Source organism: Passer domesticus, chromosome 3 (genome assembly GCF_036417665.1).
Source record: "Passer domesticus isolate bPasDom1 chromosome 3, bPasDom1.hap1, whole genome shotgun sequence".
Taxonomy (NCBI): domain Eukaryota; kingdom Metazoa; phylum Chordata; class Aves; order Passeriformes; family Passeridae; genus Passer; species Passer domesticus.
In genome coordinates, this window is record NC_087476.1 from 20,078,008 (window position 1) to 20,092,144 (window position 14,137).

A 14,137-nucleotide genomic window follows, 5' to 3' on the forward strand; every position below is an offset into this window, starting at 1 on the left:
CAGTGAGTGAACTTCAGTTATGATTTCCCAAACTGCAGTTTAGGAACCAAAAACAAAAGGTTCCCAAAAAGTGTGTGAGAGCAGTTGTAGCCTCTCTGCAATGTGATAGCATGCTCTTAGTGGTCAGGATGGAAATACAAATAGTAAGGTAGGAGGAAGACAGAAAACAAATGTAATCTATGTAGCTAATATTCTAAATGAAAAAAAAAGTAAAAACTATAATTGGCAACAAAATTAGACCTCTTGGCTACAAAGAAGGGCCACAAAAATGATCAGAGGGTTGGACCCTCCCCACTTAGTGGTTTTACGGGAAGATGATTTGATACACTCAGGGCAGTGCACAGTAGTAATAACAAAAATTCTCAGGAGCTCCAATATCAGTCATTAACCACAGAGGGTTAATATCTTTTCCCCCATTAACCCTTCCTGAGACCTGTCTTGACTTTTGTACAGAGGAAACATTTCAAATAACAGTTAATTTCTGAAGCTTATAAGAAATAAAAAAATCGTATGTCCTGGCATCCCACCACACATCACCTGGTGGGTTTTCCTGTGGGACATCCTGATAAGAACAGAGCTGTTAAATAGCCTTTGATGTACTTTCTTTCCTCATACAAATGCTATAATTTCAATGAATGCTTAATGGTAAATTCAATGGTGTGCTCTTCTTGAAGCTATACAGTTATTCACTCACTTCTGTGAGACAGAAAAGCTATAGTCCACATTTTCATTGGAAGATGGACAGAACCCAATGGGTATTTATATACCCCTTTACTATCTGCTGGGAGCCATGGGATCAAGTCCAAACTTAATGAGTTGGGTTTTTTAACTCAGTATACATTTTAGTAGCAATAGTACTAATTTGGTTGAAATTCTTCAGTATTTTCCAAGCTTTTAATGATTCCAGGTCAACTCTGAAAGCACTCTGAAAGCAAAGTACATAAATAATGTGATTTTGATGCCATGTTCCAAATAACTGGACTGTCTTGTCCCTGTTTAAAATGATAGGTGGATGCCAATCTGATTTGCTACCTTTAAGCTTGACAAATTCCGTGGGAATGAATAATGTGTCTACTTTCTTGTTTTCCTAACTGGGGGCAAATGCGATTTTTTTTTTGAGAAATTATATATTGATCATTTTGGAACTGATATTTTGGGGATTTTTTAGTTAGTTGAGTTGGTTTGTTTTTTAGGAATAAGCTCTTTTGAGTGACATTTTTGTTGGTAAAGGTTTCTCAAGCCTAAGCTGAAACTGCTGACCATGATGATCAATCAGATGGAAAGAGATGGAGAGAACCTCCTGGTAAATCACAGCTTAAGGAATGTGACCCTCATTTAGAAACTGATTTAACTAGACTCAGTCACAGTTCTGGCCTGGATAAGTCCTGAGCTTGAGACTCACCACAGTGGAGTGTTCTTACCAGCAGCCTCTTGGATCTTCCTGGGCAGCCTGTTCCATCTATCTCCTGTCACAGGCCCAAGAGAGAAGCTCAGTTATTAGACAGGGAAAAGCCTGGTTCAAATTCCAACCTGCTGGGAGAAGGTGCACCTGCAGTCATGCCTCTTGGATCTCTCCAACCTTGCTGAACAGTCTAGACACCAAAATACTCTGTTCTATTTTGTCTTGCCTGTAAATGTTAATAAAGGAGATATATTTTGGAAATGCTCTAAGGACCACTTGACTAAATCTGTACTAATTCTTTAAGTATCGTACTGGAACTAGACAGTTTTTTATTTGGATTACTAAAGAAACAAAGAGAAATCACTGAGAAATGTGCTTAAAAATTAGTAACACTACTTTATCTGTTCATAATATTTGGGCTAAAACCAAGAAATCTTTGAAACAAAGTGCCAAAAGATACAGTAGCAACAATTCAGTTAAAGCAATGTTATTTTTTCAAAAGATTGCTGTGCAATTTTAAGGAAAAAATACTGTGCTGCAAAATGCTTGGATATTTGCATAATTTTAAAAAAATAATCTTCTTTCCTGATTATGATTATTCATGTACATGGGAAATTATAAGATAACGAATGTTAACATGTACAGTAAAAATAACCACGTTCAAATCATAAGGAAGGACAATTGCTAATCTTTTTGTAACAGCTTAAGTGATCATTATTCTTGCATTTGTTGATAGGTTTTTCCTGCTTAACTGTTGAAAATATTTTAGTAGTGTATGGTGGCTTTTCTCCAGTTTTACATAATATTGTTTTCTTGTTGCAAGAGGGAAAATTTACATTAAACTTCATATATAGTAATTGACATTTATAGTGCATGTGGGATTGATTACTTTAACACATGAGAAAGCTGGAGCCTTAAAATATACAGAACGTCGTCATTTTCTAACACATTATTTACTCTGTGCTATTAAATGCTCCACTGTTGGTCAGTTTTAATATTTTTAATGCTTGAATTTTTTGCTATGAGAATAGTAAAAACTTTGTATATAAAGTCTCAATGCACAGGTGTTTCTGAATGTTGTATGTATTGCTGTTATTGTTTCAACTTGTGTCAGTCCCACTGTGAAATTTTGCCTGAAGCTCTGGCAAAGACATTGGCAGTAAAGGTATTATAAAAAATAGATTAATGTTTAAGGTTCATAATTTTGGTCTGAATAAGTATATTACAAATCTTACAAATTCTGAGCCACTTTTCCCAAACAAAATATGTCTGAAATTAACCAGATCATTTTTCTGGGGAAAAAAAAGAAAGTTGGATTGGGATTTTGTGCACTATTTTGACTCTTAGAATTGCACAAACTTTGATGTTTTTCCAAAAACCTGAAAGCAAAACTGTATAGTATACATCAAAAATTGCAAAATTAAGGCAAAATTTTTTTTCAATTTGAGAGCTTCTGCTAACACTACCTTAAAAGTTCTGATTTCCTTTAACTATAAAAAGTGGAGCAGTTCAGTTCACAGCTTTTAGGCCAAAGTTACGCCTAATATTATTTTACAGTTTGAGGGCAAAACCTGAGAGAGACTTTAGCTGTATTCCTGAGGAGGGGCATTGCTTAAGCACTGAAGGGAGCACCAAACTCAGTAAAGCAGAGTAAAGATTTCTCAGTAAAGCAGTAAAAGATTTCCCCCATTTTTTCTCTGGCTACATGTGCATTTCCTCTGTGTATTTGTGTGTGTGTGTGTGTGTGTGTGTGTGTGTCCCAGTCTCATTCCATCCCCAAAATTCTGACTGTGAAATTCAGGTAGCCTTATCTTGAAAATTGAAAGGAATCAGATAACACAATTATAGACAAGTAGTTAACTAAAGTTTCACATTGTCATGTTAGAAACACAAATGTTTGAAATGTAATCACAGAGAAGGTCTCAGCCACACTATTAAATACAGCACCATTGAAGGCAGGGTGAGAAAGACACTTTCTCAGTGTCCTCTAGGTGGGTGCAGGATGTCCTCTAAGTGGGTGCAGCATAGAAGGAGTTGTCTTCAGGTCCTTTCAGACACTGCTCTTGCTCTTCTTGCTAGCTGGAAAGAGAAGTTGCACACCCACAGTGTATGAATTCCTGGTGGGCAGCAAGTGCTGGAAGGCTATGAGTAGAAAAGGGGTGCTGTATCTCACCACAGCCAATATGATGTTGATCCTTGCTTAAGGGCGATGTGAAAGTGACTGGTTGGCTGCCTGAATAATATTTCTGTACAATTGCTTGTGCTTTATTTGCCATAAATTTTATTACATCCTGAAGCTTTTCTCTGCACATGCCTCTGCTTTTACTGACCTCAAAACATTAGAGAAAGATTAGTAAATGTTGCTACATTTTATACAGCAGGACAACATGTAGAAAGTTTAGGGATGTGTCTGAGTGGGAGAGAGGTGAGAAGATGCTTTTCTCAGTCAGCAGACAGCTGTTGTTCACCACCTGCAGGTGAACATTAGCATGGGAAGCAAAGGGTCACTTACTCTTTTCCTGAAAGTCTGAATTAACATTAAATCTATCTTGGAGCAAGAAAACACACTCCATTAGGTAGTTAAATGAATTCTACATTAGTGAAAAAATACATTACAAAGATGTTAGACATGGCTGCAGAAAAGCTTCACCTCAATTATTTTTCTGGTTAGTCATTGGTGGTAGGTTATTTACAACTGTAAATTTGAACATCCATGTTTAATTAAGTATATATCTCTTGCATTTGAAATTTTTATATTTATAAATGTTAAAGTTTAATAAGCATTTAAAATATGCCATTTAGATCTTGACTTCTAACTGTTTATTCTTTAAGAATTGAAAGTGTTAAAAATGTTTAATGGTATTTAATTCTATTTGCACACTTATTGGAGTACCACTTTGCCATACTAAATTTTATTTCATGGAGAAATCTTCATTACAATGGTGTCATAAATACCTCATTCATATTCAGCATTGACAATTTTGCCTTCCTGCCAAAATCAGCCTTAACAGTAAAATAAAACTAGGCTTTGTAAAAGACACTGCAAGCTTACCACTGTTAAACAGTCTAAACACTGTTTTCCATCTAATACCATGAATGCCTTCACAAAATATTGGTTCCTTGTCATGCAACCTGTTGGCTGTAAAGTCTCAAAATTTTCAAGGATATTTTAAAATTAATCATGTAACAACTGAAAACACACTTCAGCCAGTGCAACTGTCTGGGTACAACTTTGAGGAAGAAAAAACCCACCACAATTTTTGTATTTCTACTCTCTCCTTTTGTTGTTGTTGTTGGGTTTTATTTTTATTAAAAACTGTTATTATTTTTAAATTTTATTTAAAAAAAACCCGTGATTCCTCTGGGACTCTGAAGTATATCTTCTATTTTATTACCAGCAGAGGTGAAAAATTAGGTAAACATTTAAAATATGAATTTTGGAAAACAAAAGTGAGGATTTCCCTCACTACTATTTTCTTCAAATTAAGTTTCCTTTTTGCAATTTATTGGTAATGCCTCTTTCTAATTATAGCATGTCCTTGTCTTCATTTACAGAGGCTAACTTATTTTGTAATATTTCTTATTTGTTTGATCTCATCTGTTAGCTCCTGATAGTGTGGAATAAAAAGTTCTAATTTTCTCACTATTTCATGGTCAAACTTATTCTGCTCTTTTAGAAATCTTACACTGCTGATGTCTTATGCTGTACTATTGAGCACACTTTTATTTCTTGTACAGAGCAGTCTTACTGGGAGGTATACAAAGATGCTAGAATCTGAAATTCATGATGATCCTGTAAGGAAGCAAAAATTCACTGCTAACCTCACTAAAGAGAATGGAGGAAGAAAATCTTCTTGTTATGCCTCTGTTGATTCTGCTTTTTACTTAATTCATCCATGTCTCTTCTAGCTCAGTTCTATTTTATTTTTTGAGGATGAATTGCCATGTCATATCTTGCTGATTTGAACATCTGGACTTCTGCTTACTGCATTTACGAGAGCTCCAAAATGTGCAATGAGATTTCAACAGTTCTCACAATATAGTAGGACTCAGCTGAAGGTTTATAAATGACACAGATTGTCTAAGTGAAAGCAAAACATGCCAAGTGGGAAGAATGTGAACTGTACAGGCAAACTAGGCTAATCTGAGCTGGTTTAATTCATAGCATTATCAGCAATGCCACAGGGCAAACAGGACCTAATACAGGTGATTTCTCTCTTGATGTAGAGAATGAGAGCATGTAAGAATACATGCAAGTTACAAATACCTTCTGCTTGCACCTTGGATTATCTTGAGAGGTGGTGTTTTGGAGGAATGAGCATTTTAAAAAAGTGTTTTCAGACATGACCAGTGCAGTAAGTGAATGAACCATTAATACTGTTGCAATCTGTGCCTAACAAAACCATTTCCTCTAGAAACTGGAGTCACCAGAGGGTAATCAAATCATTCTTGCAGGTGCTAAATCTGTGGAAGTGTCACCTCGGCTGAGGTGCAGGGGATAACACACCTTAGTCACTTCTGGTTAACAAGCCTGGAAAAGCAGACAGGCCACAGTGCATGCTGAGACACAGACCCTATCAGGAGACTGACACGCTTCCTTTCCAAAAACATGTGAAAAGCTGGTGGATTAGAATTGCTGATGCCTGTATAGCTGTAAACTACAGCTTATAAATTTTGTTGATCTTATTTTTTCTTCACAAATTTTAGCTGCAGCATTTTTTTGCTTCAGAAGATCTGGCTGATCATTAGTTAACCATGGCACTGTCCCTGAGAAAAAGTAAAGCTGTTCAACTCAGTGAACTCAAGCACAGATACACTGTGAAGTACATTTCAGAGATTTTAGAGGTTCGAAGCAGGTTGCTCCACACACACTCCTTCACAGAATAATTGTTAAAACTGAATTTTATAAGGTTTTTCCCATCTCTCAGGATAATTGGTTGCAGAAAGAATGTGGAAGGTAAAAATTTTAAACTATTTTCTCTTAGGAAAGATATATTAGAAAATGTTCAGCTGCTTCTAGCAAACTCCAGGGACACTGATTTGGGTGAGACAATCCATGTGCAATTTAGTATATATTTTCAAGAACATAGTGTCAATTCCCTGCTGGACACAGACAGGTGAGTGAACAGTGAAGTTATTAAAAAAGGGAAGGAGTCTTGTGTAATAATAAAAAAAAGGTGAGTTCAACAGAATTGTGTCCTTCATTGGTGTAGATTTTCACACCCTGGTTCACAGAGACTTAGTAGGATGAGTGATGCCTTATGAAGGCTGACCTAGAAGAGAGACTAGATGTAGTTAAAGAATAAAGTAGGGATTTATTAAAAAGCCTCAATAGATCCACCTTGGGCAGTACAATAGCCCAGCCAGGGCTACACCCAGGATGAACCCAAAATAGTCACAAAATGGATGGACCGGTCACGAGGTCTCTCACTTTTATCTGGTCCATTTGCATATTGGAGTTAATTGTCCAATTACAGCTTTAGCCTATGAAGTCCCAACCTTCTTGTTTTTCTTTCTTCATTCTGCCATTGTTTATGGTCTTGGGCCCGAGATTTGGATCATTTGTCCTTGGTCCTCAGATAGAGAGGGAATTGTTTTGTCTACCTACTCTGTGAAGAGAACTCATCATTCCCTAATACAAAGCTCAGAATTACATTCTACAGCAGTACAGAATATGAAAAATATAAAAGCTAAAACCTGAGGCATCATGAGCTGATGAAGAATAAAGCCTTAGTGACTACATCTCTCAAAGTCTGTGAGCTGAGGATGGCAGTTCCTGGCAGTAAGAAATAACAACATGACAGGACACAATGCTATGACAAGGCCATGAAATTTCATTGAGCGCGTGAGAGCATGGTCACAATCAGAACACCTCTGATGGCCCACCGAGTGGCACCTGTACCCCTGACCTCAGGTCATACATGTCAGCTGCACGTCACTCTGCTTTCTCTTCCTGGAGCCAAGCCGTGTGTGCAGGTTATTCACACGCGCCGTGGCTGTGCAAGGCCTAACACACAGTTCCTCCTTGCTGTGTGCACGAGCAGGGCCAGGAGGAGAACCTCGGTCCCAGACCCAGCAGCAGAGGCTGTGGCAGGTGCCCATGGCTCAGAGCTGGCCGTGCTGGCTGCTGCAGAGGCAGTCCTGGCTCCCTGCCCCTGGGTTCCATCCCCTCCATGGGCTGGCGAGCGCTGCCTGGGCTGGGTTTCACCGGCCATGGGTGAACGACGGCAGCGCCCTCACACACAGCCCACACAGCTGAGCTGCCTTCACAACGTGCTGCTGAAGCTTTGTGATCTGATCTGATCTGGTGGGTATCATTTTTATGCTACATGAGACCCAGGTGTGCTGGCTCTAGGTGAAGGGACAGCCAGCCCTGACACTGCCTGCTGCTAGCCCCATGGCTTCCCCTTCCCTGCCCACGGTCCAGGACTCCATGTCTGACCCAGAGGACAGCAGCCCCTGTCCCAGCAGCCCCTGTCCCTGCAATGACATGAGATGTTCAAGCGCTGTGCCCATCCTGCCCTCAGCTAATAAACATGTCTATTGGTGTGCTTAACAAAAATACAGTGTATGAATTTTGGAACAACGAATACTGATGTAGGAATGTAGGAGAGTGCCCCCTAATGACAGAATGGCAAAGCTAGCCTTTGTCCCCCAAAAAAGGAAAGAAGCCCAGAAGTTTCTCCCAATGATCAGGTGAAAAGCCACTTTATAGGACCCCAGAGACTTCACTAAAACCTTGGGGTCACCTAATTGGATAGAAGCCAAAAACTCCCGCCTGGGCCATAAGGTAGAAAAAGAGGAAGACAAAAGAACTAAACTGCTTTTGTGGAGGTGTTTCTACCAGGGCAAACCACTGTACCTGGCTTGGATTTTTCTGTTTGTTATTTTGCCTTTTATTAAACCTTTTTGTTTCTAACACTGCAGCAGAAGCCATCCTGCTCATTATTTGCCTCCAAAGGTAATAGCTAAGCTATCCTTGGGTGTATTAGGTTCCCTTTTGAAGGCTCATAAAACCCTGGCCCGACAAAATAGAACCTAATATACTGATATTTATCAAGCAGGCAAATTATTGCTTTTTGTCATCCTAATATGCATGTTCTTCCTTGAATTTACATGGAATTAAAAGAAAATCTAGACTGGAAGGGACCTCTGTGTGTGGTATAGTTCAACGTGCTACTCAAAGCAGAGTTAGTTGAAAATTAGATTCATCTGTGCTGGACTTTGTCTAGTTGAGTTTTGAAAGTCTCTAAGGTTGAAGATTTCACAACCTTCTTAGTGATCTTATTTCAGTGTTTAACCCTCTCATCGTAGGGTTCCTTTTTAAAAGTAATGTAGTAGCTGTCACTGATTTCAGAATGTAATGACAATGAAAACAAAATAGGAAAAAATTATTAATTAAAAAAATATTTCAATTATACATTTTCTCACTGTTTATTTTTGAATAATAGAAAAACCCAAGAATAATAAACAAACCAAATTTCCAAATTAATGTTCTGGATCAGTCTAACAAGCATTTTATTTGACTGCAAAAATAAGTTTGTTTATTTTTTTTACTATAAGAAAAAACATTTAGCCAATATTAAAAATCAGTTATTCATGCAATCATTTAGACTTTTTTGATGCTACTTATGTACTACTCAAAGGAAAATTATGTTATCTTCTGTGTCCAGGAGTTTATTTTGGGTAGATTAGTAATAAGTTAATATTTTGAGAGTGATTTTTTGTAAATATTTCAACTTTGTAGTTCACAATTAATGAGCTGCTTAGGGCTCAGCAGAAGCAGGATCATTTTTACATATTCATTTTACAGTTGTAAGAAACAGTACTAATAAATCAAAGAATTGGAACAATTGCAAATGAGACTAGAAAATTGCAGACAGTAATGTTCAATAAGGTAAGAACTGCACATGTATTGAAAGACTAACATAATTCAAAACTATCTTGACAAACTGAAAAAAAATAGTTTGAAAACACTATGATATATAACAAAGTAAATGAAAGATTAACTGAGAAAATCTTCTTCAGCAGTACAAAATGGAGAACCGAAAAGCTGTCAGTTTTGGAAATGAAATATTTTGTGATCACAGTGGCCAGTACAATGGATGCCAACACAGTGGTGTCATGCTCCAGAGCTACAAGTGGACAGCCTGTAGCACATGAAGACAGCCACAGTCTACAGGCCATATAACCTTCCCTCCTCTTCAAAATTCACTTGAAGTGCTGGGCAAGTTTGAAGCTCTGCTCTTCATGAAGGATATGGAGGATTTGCTGAGTGGAAGAAAGAGAAATCTGGGCCATGACATGAACCACTTCTGATCTATGAAAGACTGGTGAAAAGAGGAGCTGTTTTCTCCCTTGGAGTTAGAAAAGTCTTTTATTACAATAAATTTTAGGTTAGGCTTAACAAAAATGTGTTGCCTAAAATCTTACCTTCTTAGAAAGTGATGTTATTATGGCATTTTAACCAGATGATTTATTAAGCCCTGTTATACCTCTTCATCATTATAAAAGACATTTCAGTACTTTAATTTCTTAAATAAAATCTTTCCAGATGTTTTCTGCTAATTTAGGTTGAGATGCCATTTCACTTCTAAGAGACTGTGAGTACTTTGATTATTCTATTTTTATTAGCAATATGCTATATGAGACTGTGTAAGTTAACATGTACCATCTACTCTCCACAAGGCATTATTATTTTTATACTTCAGGATAAAGAAGGATGAAAATATCCCTTTAAAGCTCCCAGTTAAAAAAATTTTTAATATTTTCATCTTCAGGATTCAGATTGTCATACTTCCAGGGGTTTTTTGAAATCAGAAATATATTGTAATGTATTTATATTGGATTACATACATGCATATGTGTGGATTTAAGTTTCAGAGAACTGTGTAATCCACAAGGAACCTCTGAAACCCATAATTCTTTCTAATGATCACCACTAGCTAAAAACTACCTTAAACATGTGTGCCTAAGAGTGGTGTTGACACATCTACATACTGTAAATGTATTTTGGAAGACCTCTAAGATATCAATGCAGTGAAAAATGAGGTACAGATGACAGTGGTAATAGCTGAATGGATCGGCTACCTTCTAGAGTTTTCTGAAGGTCTGTGAAAAATAAACCTTGTAACCTACCCTTGAAGGCTCCCTCTCTGCTCGCTGGAGCTGTTGTGTGCCATATCTAATCAAGCAGTGAGTCAGTGCCATGAGTTTAGTGGAATACTCCACTTGGATATTATCACTGAAACCATTCATCTTCTTTGTTGGGGCATGAGTCACCATGGTTGCAGATTGTGGCATCATGCACATTTCTCATTGCTTGCTCTTCAAGTCCATCGATTGAATTTGTGATATAATTGTAATGTTTTGTTAGAGGACCATACTATACTGAAAGTACTCCAAAGGAAAAAAAAAGAAAAGAAAGAAGAAAACATAATGTAACCTCACTAAAAAAAAATCATTAAAATGTTTCTGAAGTGCATCTGCTTCCTAAAACAAAGCGCAATATTCATTGCCAATATGACAAGAACAGTGTTGGAAACACTTGCTTCCAAACAATAGAAAAGGGAAAAAGAAAACAATTCTCTCCATCCTGGCCCCATCTCATAGAAGGACTAAAAATCAACACTCTGTCACAGAGAGTATGCAGGGTTGCTAAGACGTCTGCCAAAAAACTACTCAGTCAAGAGTACAAGAACAATTCCTTCTCACCAGTGACATTTTACAGCAAATCCATGAATTCAGAGCAAAACAAGTGAAAATTATTTTCCATAGCATCCTAAAAAACACCTAATTCATGGATGGCAGGAAGCAGAGTTGTAACTGGCAGACCTCTTAACTGCTAAGTGATCAATTTAAAATCATCCTGTCAGTCAAGGGAAAGCATTATTAAATTGTTGCAATAATAATAATTATTGCCTTCTAGGTGGCCCATATTAATTGGCATGTCAAATTAATTAAATGAAACCCACCTACAGCATACAAAACTGACTTATTTCTACAAAACCACCTTGTTATGAAAGAAATTGCAGTTTCACCATCAACTTTTTGTTTTAACCTTACATACACTAGATAAATCCAGAATAAGTAACAATAGTTGTTATGGACATAATAAAATCGAGTAGATAACTAAAGCCTGATTGACATAAACTCTTCTCCCTCAAGAAGAGAGAAAACATAGTAATTTAGAGAAGAAAGTAAGAATGACATTATCAAAAGTGCTATGAAATATACAAAGTATATGAACTGAAAATAGATGAGAGAGAAGTTTTTCCATGTTTTTTTTTTTCCACTACTGTCATTCAAGAGATTTTTTGAGGTGTTTTGTTTTTGGTTTTGGGTTTTTTTGTGCAGTAGGATATAATGTCACTGGTATTCAACTGTTCACCCACAAAAAAATTCATGTTGCTTGTTGTAAAAATATGACATGCTGCACCTGGAAGAACCCGCTTACAAATGAGGCTGTCATGCCCTTCATTTCCCACCCTTTTTTCCGTGACACCAAACTGGATGTTTCCTGGATAGCGCTCTGCAGTCCCTCAGCTAAAGCTCTCCTTTGCTTCCCCACACTCTGGATGGGACTGTGTACTCTCCAGTGCCCTCTGTGACAATACAGGCCTTGGTCTCAGTAGTTGTTGATATTTGTGAGACTCCTGCAGTGCTTAAATGGTTTCTTTACTGGAATTTGATATTGCAGCTCATGAAGAAAATCATTCTCGCTCTGGTTTGGTGGAAGGATTAGCATTTAACGTCAGTGGTCTAAACTCACTTGTGAAGAGTGAATCATTGCTTTTATTGCAAGAATAGGCCTATTTTAATGAGATCATAGCAATCTCCAGTTTAATAATTACTCATTCAATTCAAAATGTATTGGTTGTATATAATGGTTATATATAATTTGTTTTTAGTAAAAAAGAAAAATCTGTGAGGAAAGGCAATGATGTAAAATTAATCTGAAGTCTAATTTCCCTCTGAGTTACATCAGCGCAATCAACTGAAATTTCATCAGGGAGCTACTTTCAATAAAGAGTATCAATAAAGAATACTTATAGACATTTTATACACCCATAAAATTTTTCAAGAATGTAAATATGAATATATACAGCAAGTCTGTTGAATCTTATACCTACCTGGAGAATACACAGTAACTTTGGGGATAAAAGTGCTAGCTGGAAAAATATAAAACATCTTGAAAACCAGAGATTTTGGCTGAGACACTCGACAAGTATATTCAAACCTTGCTTCTTTTCTTTAAGAGCCCAGTGAGGTGCCCAGCCTGATTCAGAGACGCTGCACACTTGGTACAGCTAAGCACAACCAGTTCAAAGGGTAAGCCAGACCTGCTGGGCAGGTGTTGGTGTGCCAGCAGTGCCCTGGCTGCCTCCAGGGCATGCAGCCCAGCAGCTGGGTCCTCCAGGACTGCAAGCCCCTAAGGGTCCCACTTACTTCCTCTTCCCCAGCTGTGCCATAGCCCTGTGTCTGGAAGACATAAAAATACCTGTTGTACCTCTAAGGAATCCACAAAGGAAATCTTACCTTGATGAAATTAAAAAGATATTTTGCATTTTTAACATTGGTGAGCTCATTATTTGATTTTTTTTTTCACTAAGATTTATACCAGTACTAAAAGCACAAGATCTTTCTGAGCTTCTTAGATCACTGTTACTGTGAGACACTTTCCTCACAGGGTTCTGAGCACAATATCAGCTCTATAACCTGCTCTTTCTGTGCCTTTTTGCACAACCATAATAATGTTATATGGGATTTTCTGCTGCAATCTGTCATTTTGGTCAAAGCTATTTTTTTCTCTCATTGTCATGGGGACTCAATAATGTCTATTTTGTTTATGGTAATAAGCCCAGCAACCTTAGTGAATAGCAAAGAGACAAAAAAATATCTGTGACCAAAATTTTCTCTTAATTCTAAAGTTCATTTTATCTTTTCCCTTACCTACTCTGTTCTCATATTATCGTTCATTCAATCAAACTTTGCCAACTTACTGCTGTGAGCAAGTGCTAAGTTTTATATTTGGCAAGTGCTAAGACTTTGGAAGAAGAGCACAGCTGGAGTGGATATAATGAAACAGCATTCTTCTGTACCAAAGTTATCTTGATGCTGATGAAAAAGCCAAAACATACACAACAATATGGTGTATATTTATACCAGTTTAATGAGGCTCTATTCAAAAATCCAGCTGTGAAAATGTGATTAATCTATATATGTAGTCTTCCAGTACTAGAAAGTAAATTCTTCATAGTAAAAACTGATTTCCCCACATTACAGATTGTATCTTGTCACTTAATCATTTCCTGGAGAACATTCACAAGTATGTAAGTACACTTTGGAGTTTGAATATGCTGCATGGAAAGCACAGCAGCTCCTAATAAGCAGCACTTCATCAGTGGGGGTCTAAGCATCCATATAATTCTAGTTCTTTAAATTCTTTGTTCATTTATTTATTTATTTACTGGGGGAGGGGAGTACTCCTCTTCAATTTTCTGTCTTTATTTAATTTTTTTTTCTTCCAACAGAAAATCTTTAAAGCTAATACTGAATTACTTCTGTAGGTGGTGCCAGAGATGTTTTGATGGTTTAGCTTGCTTAGATTTTGACTGTGTTTTAAATACATGAAACATTTGACCAGATGTCATATATTACAGTTTTGAATCTCTCCTTGCAATCTCTGAGTGTTTTTTTATCAGAAGACAAAAACAATTGTTATGCAATCTGGAA

General features: G+C 37.2%; 1 long non-coding RNA gene across 2 annotated transcripts; it reads left to right on the forward strand.

Annotated features, from left to right (window-relative positions):
- The first annotated feature begins 7,600 nt into the window (after positions 1-7,600).
- LOC135297944 (uncharacterized) lies at positions 7,601-13,738 on the forward strand. Of its 2 annotated transcripts, none has more exons than XR_010359885.1 (3): positions 7,601-7,709; positions 9,431-12,733; positions 13,688-13,738. It is a non-coding gene; the product is annotated as an uncharacterized LOC135297944 (long non-coding RNA). The 2 variants fall into 2 exon arrangements; XR_010359886.1 differs by having other exon boundaries at positions 7,610-7,709; positions 9,434-12,733.
- The last annotated feature ends 399 nt before the right edge of the window (positions 13,739-14,137 follow it).